This window comes from Mobula hypostoma, chromosome X2, assembly GCF_963921235.1.
Source record: "Mobula hypostoma chromosome X2, sMobHyp1.1, whole genome shotgun sequence".
Classification (NCBI taxonomy): Eukaryota; Metazoa; Chordata; class Chondrichthyes; order Myliobatiformes; family Myliobatidae; genus Mobula; species Mobula hypostoma.
This window is the reverse complement of record NC_086129.1, coordinates 39,504,194-39,522,590: the sequence shown is the minus strand read 5'-3', so window position 1 is coordinate 39,522,590 and position 18,397 is coordinate 39,504,194. Positions and strand designations below refer to the sequence as shown.

Below are 18,397 nucleotides of genomic sequence, written 5' to 3'. Positions count from 1 at the left end.
GGCAGAGCAACAATGAATAATAATTCCATCTCACAGTGTTTATGTATGTTGAACTTCCTTAGAAAAAAGCATCATCCCACTCCAGACCTCAGCCAATAGGGAAAGAGGCAACATTATCATCTTGAGGGTTTGAAGGTTATGTTATCAAGATATATTGTGTAAACTTGATTTCTGTTTAAAATACTAAAATGTAGACGAAACAAAGTTTGAAAATAATGAAGAGATTTGACAGGTTATATAGGAGGAAACTATTTTCCCCAGTGTGAAATTAAGAACAAGGCAGAATTATCTTATATAAAGATTCTGTAAGTCAGACCACATCTGCAGAGAGAGAAACAGATCAACAGTTTGATAAAATCATTAAGCAAATACATTCCTCCATAGATGCTGTCTAACCTGTTGAGTATTTCCAGAGAAACACACACAAAATGCTGGAGGAACTCAACAGGTCAGGCAGCATCTATGGAAAAGAATAAACAAAGTTTTGAGCCGAGACCCTTTTTCAAGACTGAGAAGGAAGGGGGAAGATGCTAGAATGAAAATGGTGGAAAAGGGGAAGAAGGCTAGCTAGAAGGTGATAGGTGAAGCCATGTGGCCGGGAAAGGTCAAGGACTAGAGAAGAAATCTGATAGGAGAGGAGAGGAGAATGGACTGTAGGAGAAAGGGAAGGAGGCAGGGACCCAGGGGGAAGTGATAGGCAGGAGAGAAGAAGTAAAAGACATTTTTTATTTTTATTTCAACATTTTAGCATAAGAATATTTTGATTTGATTAAAATTAAAAGGAAAATTAACTAATTTACAAAAAGCAGTAGAAATCTAGAGTTCACTCTTGTGACTGAGGTAGTTTTGTGTTTGTTTGCCTTTCCTTTGATGAACGAGAGTGTGGGTAGAACACAAGGATGGAAGTTCATGGGAAATAATGTTTATGTTATTCTTATCAGAGAGATATGCTGCTCAAAACCTCAGTACAAAGCAAGACGATTGTCTCTCTACACCTGTTCACAGCTTAGCAATGCTGGGCTTCAAGGGAAGAGGAAGATACGAACTTGGGGGGTTTGCTCAGGACGTCCCAACCACCAATGAAACTTATTGAATGTTATCATATATGTGGAAAACAATGAAGCAAATTTTCACCAAGTAAGTTTCCCCAACCAGAGTGTGATAAATTCTCATGCTATCTTTTTTTAAAGTGTTGGTGGAGGTGTAAGTGTTGTCCTGGATATTGGGGAGAACTTCGATGCTTCCATTTCAAATAGTGCCAATGGTTTTTATGCCCATCTGAGAGGGAAAACAGGACACTGCTTTAGAGCGCATCAGAAATTAATCACCTTCTACAGTGCAGTTTTTTCTCAGAATTGTTTATTCAACAGTGCAGTCTTCCTCAATGCAGCCCCTAGAACAACCAAGTATCACTTCGTGATACTTCATTGTTAGAGGGGCTGCAGTGCAGAAGACTTCACTGTTGAATAATACCTTTGACAGCACAATGCTCCATCAATAACCATAAGATCATACAGCATAGAAACAGGCCACTTGGGCCATCCTGTCGATGCCAACTTACCTATACTAATTCCATTCACGAGCACTTAATTTAAGCCTTCTATCTTTTGTCAATTCAAGTGCTCATCAGATACTTTGTAAATGTTGAGAAAGTTTCTACTCCTACATCCTTTTGGGCAGTTTAATCCACATTCCAACCATCCTCTGCTCAAAAACAAATCTTTCTTCTATCCTCTATTATTTCTTATCTTAAACCTATGCCCTCTGGTTATAGATATCGCTGTTATTGGCAAAAGTATACTGCTACCTATCTGGTCTATACCTCCCATAGGTTTGGACACCTCTATCAGATCCCCATCTCTGCTCCAGGGAAGACAAACTCAGTATATCCAGTGTCCTCTTATAACCGAGTAATAAGGAGACACTCCACGTCCTTTCTATACCATGGTGACCAAAAGCTGCACACAATATTCCAGACATTGCCTCACCAATTTTTAATAAAGCTGTGCCATAATTTCCCTATTCAATACACTAGCTTATGAAAGCTAGACTCCCATGTGCCTTATTTATCACCTTAACTTCCCGGGCAGCAATAATCAGTGATTTTTGGATGTACATCAAGTTCTCTTTCTCTGAGAGCTCCCAGAATATTTCCCTCTGACTGTCAGCCTCTGCGATAGAGAAGCGCTCCATCAATAACGTCCATCCACCAAGAGCCCTCAGCAAGACATTCTCTGCAGTGCAGCAGCCTCTTAGCACTGCTCCTGACATTGCAACTTTTCCTTACCAAAGTGCTCCCACCACTGTGCTCCATTAGTACTTCCATTCCAACAGCGAAGCTCTCCCTGGACTACATCTCCAAAAATGCAGTGATGTTTGGATATTTCCTCTCTAACAGAAGTATTAGGTTAAAATATAAGCTGACTTTGGCTCATTTCTTTTCGGAATTGGCAAGGAAGAAATCTTGCCATGGTAGAAGAGGATCCGAGCTACTTTTATTGCATGCCCAGAAAGATTCTTTACAATGCTTTAAAAGATATAGTGAAGACAACATGAGGCTAAGGAAGCTGAACAACCTGACTACAGGGAATTTCAGCTGGAGTGACTTTTACCAAGAACTTTAGGATCATAAAGGAGAAAACGTGAATCAGTTTTTTTTAAAAAACAGGGAAATTTGACCTACACTCACCACATATTTTTTGCACACAATGGAAGGTCTGTCTTTACAGAGCCCTAGTATTGTCTATAATCATTGGAATCAATATGGTACGAGACAGGAGGTCAGAGGTTAGAGGTCAAACCTGGAGATGAAAGACAGACTTACTTTTGAAATCACAAGGAAAATGACAGAGCAGACATTCTTGTGTACTCAGACACACACAAATACAACATTCCAAGTTGACAATCGACCCTGAACAGAGCATACATCAGACAGATTGACAAATACACACACACCAGATACAGACATACCACACAGAACACGCACAAACTAGATAGACAGACAGACATACAAATACCGTACACACACACTTCAGTTGGATAAACACACACTGATACTTTATTGGCTCCTTTCCTGTTTACCCTGTATCTCTCAGACTTTAGATACAACACTGAGTCATGTCATCTGCAGAAATTCTCTGATGACTCAGCCATAGTTGGATGTATAAAGGGAGGACAAGAGGACTGATACAGGGCCCTGGTGGAGGACTTTGTCGAATGGTGTAAGCTGAATCATTTGCAACTCAACATCAGTAAGACAAAGGAGATGGTGATAGACTTTAGGAAGACTAAGCCTGCACTACTCCTTGTTACTGTTGATGGTGAGGATGTGGACGTGGATGTGGTGAGGACTTACAAGTACCTGGGGGTGCACCTGGATGACAGTGAAGCACCAACACAGAGACTGTGTACAAGAAGGCCTCTCCTCCATATGTTCTACCAGTCTGTTGTCGCCAGTACAGTCTTCAGTGTAATGGTGTGCTGGGGCAATGGCATCAACACGGGTGATGTCACCAGTCTCAATAAACTGATTAGAAAGGCTGGTTCTGTTATAAGAGTCAAACTGGACTCACTGGAGGCTGTGGTAGAACAAAGGACCCTATTGAAAATCCTGGCAATTCTGGGCAACGTTTCTCACCCTCTGCATACCACGATGGTTGAACAGAGGAGCACTTTCGGTCATAGACTGAGACAACTGCACTGCTCCAGAGAGCACTGTATGAGGTCATTCTTACCCTCGGCCATTAGGCTCTATAATGAGTCAACCTATGGCTGAGGAAGTGATAATTCCTTCCTGTTAGGCTGTTTGAGGTATCTTTTTTTTAATTCTTTCACACTTCTCTTCTAATATTTGTATATCTGAACAATTGTACTGTGACACTGTAATTTCCTTTGAGATCAATAAAGTATGTTTGTATGTATCTATCTATCTACTCACCTAATAGATAGATTCACACACAATGACTAAAGAGACAGACAGATAAACCCACTACACACACTCACAAACAAATGCATTGGGTAGATGAACTCAGCCAAACCCTGAACTAACAACCAGCCCACCCCACTCCACTCAGACCAGATAATTCCATCCGGATCACAACAAGATCAGATTTATTATTATTATAGACTTATATGATATGAAGTTTGTTGTTTGCGGCAGCCAACAGACACACTGAATATGGGCTGAAGGGCATGCTGCAAACATCCTGAGAGAGATGCACAGACAGAAAGCGCGTGCATGCGCGCGCGCGCACACACACACACACACACACACACACAGACACACACACACACACACACACACACACAACTATATATCTATATCTCTAATACAGGCAGGTATACGGACATCAGACACACACCTAACTAGCAGACACGGCAGATAGACAGTAAGATGCATACACCAGACAGACTGGTATATAAACACATCGCAAGCAGACGGATGCACACAAAAGCAAGCGTGCACACACACACACAGCAAATATAGCAAATATGATGGGCATAAAACACGTACACAGCAGAGAGGGAAACACAGGCTCACAAACCAGATGGTCGCACAGACACACTCACAGACTCTTCAGCAGAAAGACATGCTCACACACCACGTAAACAATGTCACATCACCAGATTTCCAGACAGACACACAGAGACACCATCACCTAACATACCAGATAGGAAGAAATTCACGCAAATAAAAGGCTGGTCATAGACCTATGCCTATGCATGTGCACACATACACAGTACACCAGATAGGCAGTCAGATATAAAACACACACACACACACACACACACACACACACACACACACACACACACACCCACGCGCGCATATCCACACCTGATAGTCAGAAAGACACACAAACAAGCCAGGTAAATAGCCAAAGTACACATGAAATGGAAAGATACACAGACATGTACTAACAGTCACCTCAAATCGACAAACAGAAATACACACACACATGCGCGCACATCAAATAAACAACCACACAAGCACATGGACACTCGTACAACGGAGAGACAAAAAGGCAAATGCAAGCGTACAGTTGTGAATTACTTCCACTGTGATTTTATAGGTTCTGAGGTGGTTATTGATTGCAGTGTGAGATGTGCAAACTCCTGAACAGGTTGGGTGACTGGGTGGGTAGCTTGTGAGATGGTCAGCTTATGTGTGATGTCTCTGTGCTTCTGATGCATGCCCTTGAGGTTCATATTACTGGATGCTCCTTCCCTACTTCGAGCGGCCATGGACCCCTGGATTTCTGGGAACGAGTGGAGATACTGCATTTGAGCACATCCTTAAACCTTTCCTCTGCTGCCTGATAATCACTTGTGAATTGAGAAGAGAGTATCTGCTTCACAAGACTGAAAATGTGAACCGCTTAGTGTAACTTCAGCCTGAGTTCTAGAGATATCAGCCTGGGAGAGGACGCTGCTTCACTTACGGTATATCCTTCAGTTTTGTAGAGTTAGTTTTGGTGACATCTTTTCTAGTGCTTTAAGATGCCTGAGGCATCTCAGAAGCATAGAGGACTCACTTTCAAGGACTCTTCATCTCATGTTCTTGATATTTATTGCTTATTTATTTACTATTATTTTTCCTTCATTTAACATTTGCACAGTTTGTTGTCTTCTGCACTCTGGTTGAAAACCTTTGTTCGGTGTGGTCTTCCATTGATGCTGTTATAGTTACTATTTCAAAGATTTGTTGAGTATGCCCACAAGAAAATGAATCTCAGGGTTGTATATGTACTTTGATAATAAATTTACTTTGAACTTTTGAACTTTGAGGATACTGTTTTTTCAGTATGCCATGCGTTTTGTGTTGGGTTTTCAAACATCCTTTGTTTCAAACAACCAAAGACTTTGTTTCACACTGAATTCAGTGGCTCCCAAGATACAGTAAGTGGTCAATGGCTTCCAGGGTCTTGCCATGAACCATTATTGCTGGGGGAGAGCTGGTGCTGATCGGTAGACTGTAATAATCTTTAGATAAGCGTACCCAGGTCTGGAGCAAACTCAGGACTCAATAGTAGAAATAACTGATAAAGATTTACTTGGAGTATAATACAGGGAACAATCAAACTAAGAGCTCCCTTACTCGGGACTTGAGCACACAGAACTTGAATCCAGGACTCAGCAATGAGCGCTGGCCCAGAATAACCCTAAATAACCCAGAATATAAACCTGCGCAGGTCAAAATCACAAACTAATCACTTAAAAACGAGAAGCATAATGAAACCATATTCACATAGTGAGCATCAGGAAAAACACAGTGACAGCTTAATGATAAAAGTTGTCATTAAACAACTCTAATAAACTCAAATAATGACGTTCAGGTGCGTCAAGACCTGCTGCTACCTGGCACGAGACTGAAGGGCTCATGACATTGAGGGCCTTTGTCTTGTGGATGTTGAATGTGAAGTTCTTGCTCTCATGTGTTTCAGTAAAAGCATCAGCAAGCCACAAGGCTCATCCACTGTTGTTGTCTGATAACTGAGAGTTAGGTAACCTTAGTTCTAGGCTGGCATTACCATAGTTTGAATGGCTTTCCACGGGATGTTTCGTTGAAGTAAGGTGCAAACACACACTTATGGCAAAAATCCAGAGAAACGAAAACATAAGTGTAAACCAAAACAAACAGACAGAGAAACACACACTGTATAAATACTAAGATACAGATACAGCAAATAAGCAGTCACACCAAAACAGAGTGGACAGATATATGGACACTCACACCAAATAGACAATCAGCCAAATGGAGAAGCACACACCCAAAGACAGGCATACAGACAGACATGTACCAGACAGACATGTACCAGACAGACAAACAGACGGTTGGAGAAACACACACCCAAAGACAGACAGACAGACACACAGAGACACACACGTTCACACACAGAAACATAAAGGAGAAGTCAAATATGCAGAAGCAAAATACTCCGACTATGCAAATCAGGCAACATCTGTTGAAAGAGAATAAGAGTTGAAGATTATGGGAAAGACAGAAAATTTATTTAACTTACAGAGAGAATGGGGAGAGGGATAGAACAAAGGAAATATCTCTGATAGGGTGATGCCAGGGTTTCTGTGGGTATAAGTTGCAGAGGTCATTCAGATGACAGGTGCAATAGGGGAGCGGGAAACTGAGCAAATACTATGAAATGAGAGTAGTTGGAGAGTGAGAATACAAACGAATGCAAAAGTTGCAAAATGTAGGTTGATATGACATGTTCAAATGATCAGACCAACCTCATGGAAGGAGAATAATCTATGCCACAGACAGTGGGAGGGGGAGTGGGTTTGAGAATTGAAGTGATAGACAATAGGAGGCTGAGTCTATCCGAAATGCAGGTGCAAAGCATCACTCAGACTGCATAAGGTTTCTGCAATATGGAGAGCACATTGTGAATGGAATATCCTGGACTGGAAGAAGTGAAGGTGAATTACTGCTTCATTAGAATTGTTTGGGTCCCTGGACAGTGGGAAGGGAAGGAGTGTAAGGACAGTTGTTGTTGCTTTTGTGGTTGCGTAGGCAAGTGCCAACTGAAAGGAAGTGGTTCCTAGGAATGAATGAGTGGATCAGGGAGTTGAAAAGGAAACAGTCTCTTTGGATTGCCCTTGAATGGAAAATCCTACAAAGAGCAGTGGATACGGCCCAGTCAATCACGAGTAAAGCCCTCCCCACCATTGAGCACATCTACATGGAGAATTGTCGCACAAAAGCAGCATCCATCATCAGGGAACCCCACCACCCAGGCCATGCTCTCTTCTCACTGCTGCCATCAGGAAGAAGGCACAGAAGCCTCAGGCCTCACACCAACAGGTTCAGGAACAGTTATTACCCCTCAACCATCAGGCTCTTGAACCAGAGTTGATAACTTCACTCAACTTCACTTGCCTCATCAATGAAATGTTCCCATAACCTATGGACTCACTTTCCAGGATTCTTCAACTCATGTTCTCGATATTTATTTCTTATTTATTTATTATTATTATTTCTTTATTGTTATATTTGCACAGTTTGTTGTAATTTGCACATTGGTTGAACACCCAAGTTGGTACGGTCTGTCGTTGATTCTGTTATGGTTATTATTCTAATATGGAATTATTGAGTATGCCCACAAGAAAACGAATCCCAGGGTTTTATATGGTAACTTTGATAATAAAGTTAATTTGAACTTTGGAATGTTGAAAGGGGAGGACAAGATGTGTCTGGTGTTGGAATTTTCTGTAGCTATCAGAAATTGTGAAGAATGTCTAGGACTGGTGGGATGGAAGGTGAAGACATTCACAGCCAGACAGGTACACATACAGAAACAACACCTCCCACACACACACATACACCAGACAGACAGACTAGCAGACATAAACTCATGCCAAACAAACATGCATGTACATGCAGAGGACACAGAAGGAAAGGTACGCCAGATACATGAACATAAACACCACTTGAACACACACACACACCATTCAGACACAGACTGACTGAGGGACGAGACAGTCACATGAACACACACTCAGAGGACAGCCTGATCGACAGGAACATGCCCAACTCTCTCTCTTGCACACTCAAACACGTGCGCGTGCACACCCCCCCCCCCACACACACACACACACACACACACAAAAGTAAGGAAGATGGAAAAAACAACAATTAAAAGTCAATGCACTTACTGTATGTGAACTACAAAGGGGAAAATATCCTTTAAACAAATTCAGAGTGGATGAAAAGAAATGTAGGATTAGAAAAATAGCAGAGTCAGGAAGAAAGTTAATTTGTACAGTGAAAAGTAGCTCCTTCTGGTCAGAGCCATCATGGTCTTATTGAACATGCATGAAAATATGCAGTGTTAGCAAATGAGTTAAACTAGTTAAAATATTCATCAGGAAACCCCTAATACTAATGTCCTTCTTCTTGACTTTAAAAATATAAAATGTCAGAGCTAAGAGGGTAAAGTATGAGATTGGGCTCATTAGATTGTTGTACCCAAGACCTAGAAGATGCATAATGATCTAAAGGGCTTCCCAAACTGTATGGATGGGTAATCTGTTAAATGTTCCAACAGCCTCAATGAGTGTAGCTATAATTATACAGATTCAGAAAATTACAAGTTCTTCCAGGCATTTTTTGATCCCGCCCGAAGTGATACAAAAGGTCTCAGTTCATTTGTGGGTACGGAGGGAGAATGCTGAGGCGATTAGTTCTGATCCTCACTGAAAGGCTGCACAGTTGAGTTTATATCAAGCAGAGACAGTCCAGCTCAGTTGTGATTTATATCATGGTTAAATTGCCTGAAGACACTCATTACCTCGATACAACAGCTTACATTTGTGTAGCATATTTAATATAGTTTTTTATATTCCTGCATTTCTGAAATCCTCATGACATCCTGAGGACTTCCTGACAAAGGCTCTAAATAAACAGAATTTCCTTTATTAATTCTATTCTTCTACAAACTTTGTCAAAAATATCTTAACCACGCAAGAAGATATTCAGACAGGCAGCCAGATGATTGGTTTTGAAGGAGGTAAAGGTAAAAACATTCACGGTGAAAATTCCAGGGTTTAGAGCCTTGTAGCTGAAGGCAAGGTGTCCAGTAGCAGATAAAGCAATCAGATGAAAAGTCCAAACGTGCAGAGGTCCTGGAAGACTTTAAGACTGTTGGGGGTTGTGGTGAGAGGGGGTCAGATTATGAAGACAGAGGGAGGGTAGGTTCCTGGAATGATTTCACAGAAGGCTGTAGATGATCAATTATAAAATAGATGCAAGAATGAGACTGGAAAACTTTTGCGAAAACTTTAAAGGGAAGCCATTATTAGGTCTACAGCAGGGGTTCACAACCTGGGGTCCATGGACCCCTTGCTAACTGGTATGGATCCATGGTATAAAAAAGGGTTGGGAACCCCTCATCGACACTAATGTGCTGTGGATAAAGGGAAACTGGTAAATGCGCTAAACTTAGATTACATGCCATATCTTATGTTATTGTGGATAATGATAATTCATGGTGTATAAGACAGCATATTGGCTTGGAATAAAAATTGGCTGGATAACAGGAAACAAGTTGAAAGCATCAAATGCATCTTTTTCTGAAGGGTAAGATGGAATGATCAGTACAACATATGGCCTCAACTTACTACTCTTTATATAAATAACTTGGATGAAGTTATGTGCCCAATACTCTAGGAGAGGTAATAAGGCGAGTTGCAAAGAGAAGAGAAGGAAGCTACAAAGGGATATAGATAGGGTAAGCAAATGGGAAAAGATCGTGCAAATGATGTATAATGTGAAAAGCGTGGAATTATCCATTTTGGTAGGAAAGTTTATCATCTAGATGGTGAGGGACTCTACAGCCCTGAGAGTCCCTGGGGTCTTAAGTATGACTTGCAAAATGGTAGTATGCATATAACTAAAAAAGATTAGGTTATTTTTTTAAACCATGAGGGAAACTGAATACAAAAAAGAAATGGTAATGGCTGAGTTACAGAGAGCAAAAAACAACCACGTCCAGAATAGCATCCATTGTACCACTCTTCAGATTTAAAACAGGATAAGTTCTGACAAAGTTAACTACATTAACAGCAGGAATATATGGATTGGCTTTTGAAAAAAGGCTGGAGATACTAGGTCTTCATCCACTAGAGTTTAGAAGATGGAGTAGTAACAATTAAAACAATTAAGATCCCAAGGTGTCTTGATAGGGTGAATGTGAAGAGAGTATTTCCTCTTGAGTGAGATTCTCTGATGGCCGAGTCTTCGGAACTCTCTACTTTGGAAAGTAATGAAAGAATATGATGACCTCTGAATATTTTTGAGGCAAATACAGGAAGACTTCTGATGAGCAAGTAAGTGAAAGGTGACTACTGATAGATGGGAAGTAGTGCTGTGGATGCAGTGAGATCAGCTGTGATCTTATTGAATGGCAGAGACAGATTCAAGGGACAGAGTCACCTACTCCAGCTCCTGTATGTTTGTAAGTCAATGTACAGGAAAGATCACAAGGGTGATGGGTGAATGAGACTTACTGTCTCCCTGAACAAACTCAATGCTAAAATCCAGGCTTGTGGGTGGATTAGTGGAGCCATTTAACTGGTACTACAGCACTCACAAAGCAATATTTTTAATGCACTCACCATGCTTTAAATAAACTCAGCTTTTGAAACCCTGGGATTTTCCAAAGACACTCCTTTCCTCAGAAAAAGGCAACTCCTTCAGAGAAAAGGGGAAAAACATAAATCAAATATCAGAAACTGTGATGGGTTTTGATACCAAAAGTCATAGCTCAATTGTGTAAAATAACACCCTTGTGAAGAGTGCTTTGTCTGTGTCGGGCTGTATACTCTGCATGGCAGTGATATATATGCACTTTAAATACATGTTGAGGTCAGAGATACACACAGGCCACAGCCTGTGATGAGCTGGACCCATCGATTACATAAAAAATGACCAGGTTGCTAAGCTCAGCAAACAAAGCATCTGTCATGGTAGAATCACCTCACCTAAGTCACGCTCACCAATCAGTGAATCCATGACTACAGCACACAGTTTAACTGTTCAGCTGCCTAGTTACGAGTGAGTAACTACAGAGGTGATCTCATAAGAATGTGAAAGAAATTGGCTAATTCGATGCTCTTTCCCCAGATCATGGTCTTGTACTCAGAATAAAGGGGGAACCATTTAGGACTAAAATAAAGATAAATATTTTTGCATGGAGGTTGTAACATAATCTTTGTGGACAATGTTGATTTATCTGATTAAGTTGGTTTTTAGGAACTTTCCATTCTATATCATATACTGCATTTCCTTAACCTTGATTAATGAGGAAGAAACCGAAGAGCTGGGAAGCAGAGGGAAGGCAGTGCAGGAAATAAAGTAAAATCAGATTCAGAAAGAGAAATAAAGTTATAGAAGAATGGGTTAGAGAAAGAGAGACAGCAAATTGAGAACGCCAAGACGTTAATTAAAATGTGATCTTTCTAATATCTCCCAAAACAACTCACAACCTGGAATGAAACTACACCCTTGGTTTATCAGAAGACTGTTGCATAGACAAAAATCATGTTAATATGGCATCATCAAATTCTGAGCATACCTCTGTGAGAACCAGTGATTAATATCATGGATTCTTTCCTGTTTCAGGATGGTTATGTACCTCAGTGATATTTTTCTAGTGTTCAGCTCACCCAAAGAATATGAACAATAATGTAATGCCCCAAATTCACCTTTGGCAAGGTTTTCAAACATTTTGGTCTCAATCACAACTCATTACTTTACACTCTCAGAACAGCCAGCTTTGAATGCTTCTGGTTTATCCTGGATAATATTTAAGGAGTTGTGCCCCTATAGAAGTCAGAACATATAACAATACAGCATAGGAACTGACCCTTTGACTCATGATATCTGTGCCTATGCACGGTCAATAATCCTCCATTCTTTGCCTGTTCATGTGTCTGCTTAAATGTATCTTAAATGTTGCTATTGCATCTGCTTCCACCACTACCCTTGGCAGGGTCCTCCACGCACCTGCGCTCTCTACGTAAAAAACCTGTATGCAAATCTTCCTTGCAGGAGCCCCGCCAATCTTCCCTGTACAGAAATTGTATGTGTCACAAGTTCCCCCCTCCACCTTAAAGTAGGGATTCCTAACCTTTTTATGCCATGGACCTCTACCATTAACCAAGGGGTCCATGGATCCAGGTTTGCCCTCTATTTATGTGTGCCCTCTATTTGACAATTGAAAAAGAATCTGATTATCCACTCTAACTGTGCTTCTCATAATTCGGTACACTTGTCAGATCACCCCTTATGACTGTCCAGAGAAGACAATCAAAGTTTGACCAACTTCTCCTTATAGATAATATTCTCTAATCTGGGCAACATGTCTTCTGTACCTTCTCCAAAGCCTCCACATCCTTCCTATAATGCAATGACCAGAACTGTATACAATCCTCCAAATGTGGCCTACCCAGAATTTTATACAGCTACAATATGACTTCTCAACCTTTATACTCTATACTCCATCGATGAAGACAAGTATGTCATATGCCTTCTTTACCAAACTATTTAATTACACTGCTACTTTGAGGGAGAGATAAACTTTCACCCTAAGATTCCTCTTTACGGCAATGCTCCTGAGGGTCCTACCGTTTACTGTATGCTTTCCTCTTGCAAAGTGCAACACCCTACACACATCTATATTATTAAAACCGTTTTCCATTCCCAATTGGTCTCTATCTTGCTGAATACATTGACAACCTTTCTCACAACTCTGCCAATTTTTGTGGTGTCTGCAAATGTATTAATCAGCATACCTATTCTTTTATCCAAATCGTTGATATAAGTCACATACAACACTGGTCCCAGCACTGATTATTGTCCAACACCACTGGTCCAAGACTTCCAGGTCAAATAACAAACCTCCATCACTATTATGGTCCTTAATGCTCCGTTATGGTCTTAGACAATAAGACGGTCTTCTATGACCAAGCCAAATTGAAACCATGGATCTCATGTGCCTTTTATCTTCTGGATCTTGAGGGACCTTGTCACATGCTCTACTAAAATTCATGTATCCAATATCCACTACCCTACCCTCATCAATCATCTCCACCACCTCCTCAAAAAAGATCAATCAAGTTTGTAGAACATTACCTCCCACTCACAACGCCACGTTGATACTCTCAAACAAATCTAATGCTTTTCCAGATGCAAGTGGTTCCCATCCCGAAGAATCTTCTCCAGTAATTGCTATACCACTGATGTAGGGTGTTGTGTATTTAATATTTCAGTAATATTTGAGTATTTATATTGTTTGATTAAGCATTCTTATTCATTTAAATAATTCATTACAGGTTATATGTATAAATGCGTGAATTGAATTCGTCAATCAGGCTGCCACTTGATATGCACACCTCACTTAAAGTAAACACAAAGGTAGACTCCCAAGTCTGCCTTTTGAATTAGTTTAATGTTTTGAAGTTAGAAAACATAATAGAGGGTTCATCATCCTGTTTGTCTGTATTGTGCTTCTTAAATAGAGAAACAACACTGACAGAGGAATCTTGCTTGTGTTTGAAGAGAGTACAAAGATCTTTGTCAAGGCGCCATCAATCTCCTCTCTTATCTCTCTCAATAACCTAGGATACCTGGGAGTGCCACAGTAGTGTGGAGTTTAGCAAAACGCTATTACAGCTCAGGGCATCAGAGTTCGGAGTTCAACTCCAGTGCCCTCTGTAAGGAGCTTGTACATCCTCCCTGTAGAATGTGTGAATTTTCTCTAGGTGCTCCAGTTTCCTCCCACAGTCCAAAGATATATCAGTTGGTAGGTTAATTGGTCATTGTAAGTTATCCCGTGATTAGGCTGGGGTTAAATAGGTGGGTTGCTGGGCTGTGCAGTTCAAAAAGGCTGGATGGGCCGATTCTGTGCTGTATCTCAATGAAATAAAATAAATCCCATTGGGCTCTGGTTGGCACGGTAGCATAGTCGTTAGCACAACACTTTACAGTACCCGTAACTCGGGTTCATTTTCCACCGCTGCCTGTAAGGAATTTGTACGTTCTCCCCGTGACCGCATGGGTTTCTTCCAGGTGCTCCCACAGTCCAAAGATGTACCAGTTGGTAGATTGATTGGTCATTGTAAATTGTCCTGTGATTGGGCTAGGGTTAAATCGGGGGTTGCTGGGTGGTGTGGCTCAAAGGGCCAGTTCTGCGCTGTATATCAATAAGATAAAATTCTATCCAATTTAATGGTTTTTTAGAGCCCCAAATCTTCTCCTTTTTGATATCAAATGCCCTAGAATGTTAGTATTACCCTTAATCCTCCATGCCGTTCCCTTGGTGAAACTTATTGTAAAGCCTGTATAGAGGACGTTTATGATCTCATGGGGAGAGGAGGTGCGGTAACTGGGATGCCTGTTTGTGTCAATCTATTTTGGGTTTGTTTTGATAATTGCATAATGTCTCTGTGGATATATGATGCATTTGACACTGTGCTGTTCACTGCTGCTTTACAAAAATCAAAACATGTCTCTACTAGGAAGCCTTCCAATTTTGGTGAAAGCAACCTTTGCTTTCACACCTGGAGTGGGTATTTGAGTGCATTGCAAAGAACTCAAAAACTCATGTATTCAGAAGATACTAACCTTGTAGATGCCTGAGCTACAACTTCCAGAACTCACTGATCTTGGCACTGGGGAGCTGCCTCCTACACTCACTATTCTACTGAAGCCTGTACAGTTCCCATCATGACCACCCATCATACTTAATTATAACACTCACCAACAGCTGAAAGAATGTTGTATTGTGTTCTAACCCTTTAAGAACTTCTTCTTGAGGTCAAAGCTATGAGGAAAAATACAAGTTATGCAAGAAAGCACAGCTTTCTCGCCCGTTGTTCCTGAAATTAGGTATCATTATTTGAAGGAACAGTTCGTACTACTTTGAAAACAGTGCTGATAAATTTTACATTTTTTCAAACTGTTTAAGGAGATTGGTAATATTGTTTTAATTTTGGAAAAATGGCACAATTGAATTTCTAGGCCATCTCATTTAATTGTTCACTCACTGTCTGAGTAAGAGGTTAACTGGCAGTCAATTACAATTATCATGCCGTTAAACAGGTGCTTGCAACTGTTAATTACAAGGTGCAATTTCCTGTGATGAGTTTAATGGGCAATAAATGTGCAAATACAGCAATTTCATGAAACTCACTGGGAGGTTTAGGGCTAAATGCTGTTTGCAGAAAGGTAGCAGAACAGCAGCATTAATCTTACAATAACATACAGTTTGCAACATAGGGTATATTTTTCACACCAGTGGTTTTTCATTAATAATGGTCAGCTGTGACTCAAGGCAGTGCTTGCTTTCAGTAAAATCTGGGCCATTATTTTAAGAGCAGAGCGTAAAGAGAAGCTTTCAAAAGATCCAGCTGGAGCCTGGCTCCTTACTGTGAAACTGTGCATCTTGTTTGAGAATGCACGTGCGAAGATTAGTAGGAGAAAGAATCAAGATCAAGCTCAAGTATGAACCCATACAAGGTGCATACCAACTTGTCACACCTGAAGGAAGGGTTGGGTTCAAATCAATTACACATGACTGGTTTGCTGCAAACCATGACAAAGAAACTGAACGTCCCACACAAAGCATTCTCCAAGAGTCAGAGAGGGGAAAGAACAAGGAGAAATCTTTGAGAGATTGCAATCTGGCCTTTAGCTAATTGCCTGAAATCAATCAATACTCCTCCAAATAAATGATGACCTCATACCTTATACCATCAAAACCAAATGTGTCTAGTTAAGAACCAATCAATTGCTGTTGAATATATTGATTGCTCTCTGCTCTCCTCATTAGAAATACAATAAGCAACAGCTTATCATGCATTTTAAATGGAGATACTAAAGTGTAGGTTTTGCTCTGAGACTCACAGCAGACCCAAGTTATGCTACTGGTTCCATGGCACTCATTTGTAACATTCCGTCCCTTAAGGACAATTACATTTGGGATCTTAGTAAGGAAACTTATGGGTGGAACTCTCTCTTTGGAGTCTGAAGGTTGTGGGTTCAAGTCCAATTACAGAGAACAGAGCTCAATTTCAGATTGACATGCCTGTGGTGTGTCAGAGCTGCTGATTTCCTGATGACACATTAAACAAAGGCACATTTGTTCTCTCAGATTTAGATTAATTTATTTATCACATGTATATTGAAACAGGCAGTGAAAGTGTTGTTTGTGTTAACAACCTACAGAACCTAAAGATGTGCTGGGGGCAGCCGACAAGTATTGCCACATATCATACCCACAATGTTCAGCAGAGCAGCGGCAGTAACTTCCCTCTCTCTCTCTCTCTCTCACACACACACACACACACACACACACACTCACTTCCAACCCCAGGACAGGCTACATACATCCAGCCTCAACTGGACTTGTGGACTTGCAGACATCGAGCCTCCAATTTCCCCAGTGGACTCGTAGGCTTGAAGGCCTCAGTCATTGAGCCTCAACTTCCAGACATCCAATGCTTTTAAAGGGCTCCATTGTGTTATTTTGAAGATCAACAGGGGAGGGAATGGAAGAGGAAGGGAGGGGGTGTGGTACATGGGTTCCATGGATATCTGGCAAAATATTTATTTATTTGGATTATTGTTTGTGACAAGTGTTTCTTATATGCTAACAGTAACAGCACATTAAATCTTCTTCAATGAGTATAAGGCAGTTTGAGATGCCTCAAGGTTGTGAAAGGTACTACCGAAATGCAGATCTTTCTTTCTGTAATGGTCACTATATACAGTAACTTCTGTAGATGCGACAGATATTTGATAAAAACACAGGAAACAGTGTGAAAAGAATGAACTGGAGAGGACAGAAACATAAGCATATTACAGCAGTAAATTTAATAAATGAGATTATTTTGCTGAAGAAATATTCAATCTGAAGTAGGGATGTCATGGTAAGGCAATATATTGACAAATAACAGCACAGTGGAATGCTTTCTGTAATAAAATCTTGGTTGCCAACTAAATCATTTCCAGTATATGAAGCATTTAGCTCGATCAGGGGTGAGCCCATTGAAGCAACCTGACTGACAGGTTGATGAAATGGAGAAATTCAAGTTCAGTAACAGTCTCAGTGCTGGCAATTTTTGATGAAGTTCGGTCAGTTTCAGGTCAGGAGCTGACTTGAAATTGACCACAAAGGATGCAGTCATGAGTATTTCCCGCAGATGAACTTGAATGAATGGTTTTTTTGAAAAGTATAATTAAATTGAGGACAACTGCAGCAAATAAGGGAACAAATTGATCAATTCTAAAACAGAACACAATAAAATACTCCTGCCCTGATCAGGGAATCTTCCCTTGAGTATAGCTTCTAATTTTATCGTTTTCTATCTACCCTGTCAGTGGCACTATACTCACTACATAGCAGTGTCAGTGTGTTGTCCTTGCCCTTTGAAATTCATGCCATTGAAGAAATAGTCACAGGAGTCATAGAGTTGTACAACACAGAAATGGGCCCTTGGGCCAACTACATCCATGCCAAGTATTTTGCTCTTCTATACAAATCCCATTTGACCATACTTAGTTAGTATCCTTCTGTGCCTTGCCAAAATGTCTGTTAAAAATACAAGGGGTGATTGATAAGTTCGTGGCCTAAGGCAGAAGGAATCAATTTTAGAAAACCTAGCGATATATTTTTCCTACATTTACACACTTAGTCCAGCGGTCGTGGAGCGTACGGATCCCTTCTTTGTAGAGGTCGGCGTCTTGGACCTCCAGAAAGTGGTCCACAGCAGGGCTGATTGATAAGTTTGTGGCCTAAAGTAGAAGGAATGAAGAGAAACTTCAAACTTTCTGCATTTTCACTCAGAGTTGAACTGCACATGCATGTAACGAGAGCTG

At 40.7% G+C, this 18,397-nt stretch overlaps 1 long non-coding RNA gene across 3 annotated transcripts in view; it reads right to left on the bottom strand.

The window, feature by feature from the left end:
• The window catches only part of LOC134340742 (uncharacterized), a 162,219-nt gene that overhangs the window by 33,564 nt on the left and 110,258 nt on the right, over positions 1 to 18,397 (bottom strand). For 2 of the 3 annotated variants that reach the window (XR_010016620.1, XR_010016622.1), the window contains one exon: positions 11,134 to 11,209. The exons of the other annotated variant lie outside the window; for it this stretch is intronic. This is a non-coding gene — a long non-coding RNA (uncharacterized LOC134340742). The remainder of the gene's footprint in view (positions 1 to 11,133; positions 11,210 to 18,397) is intronic. 3 annotated transcript variants of the gene reach the window in all.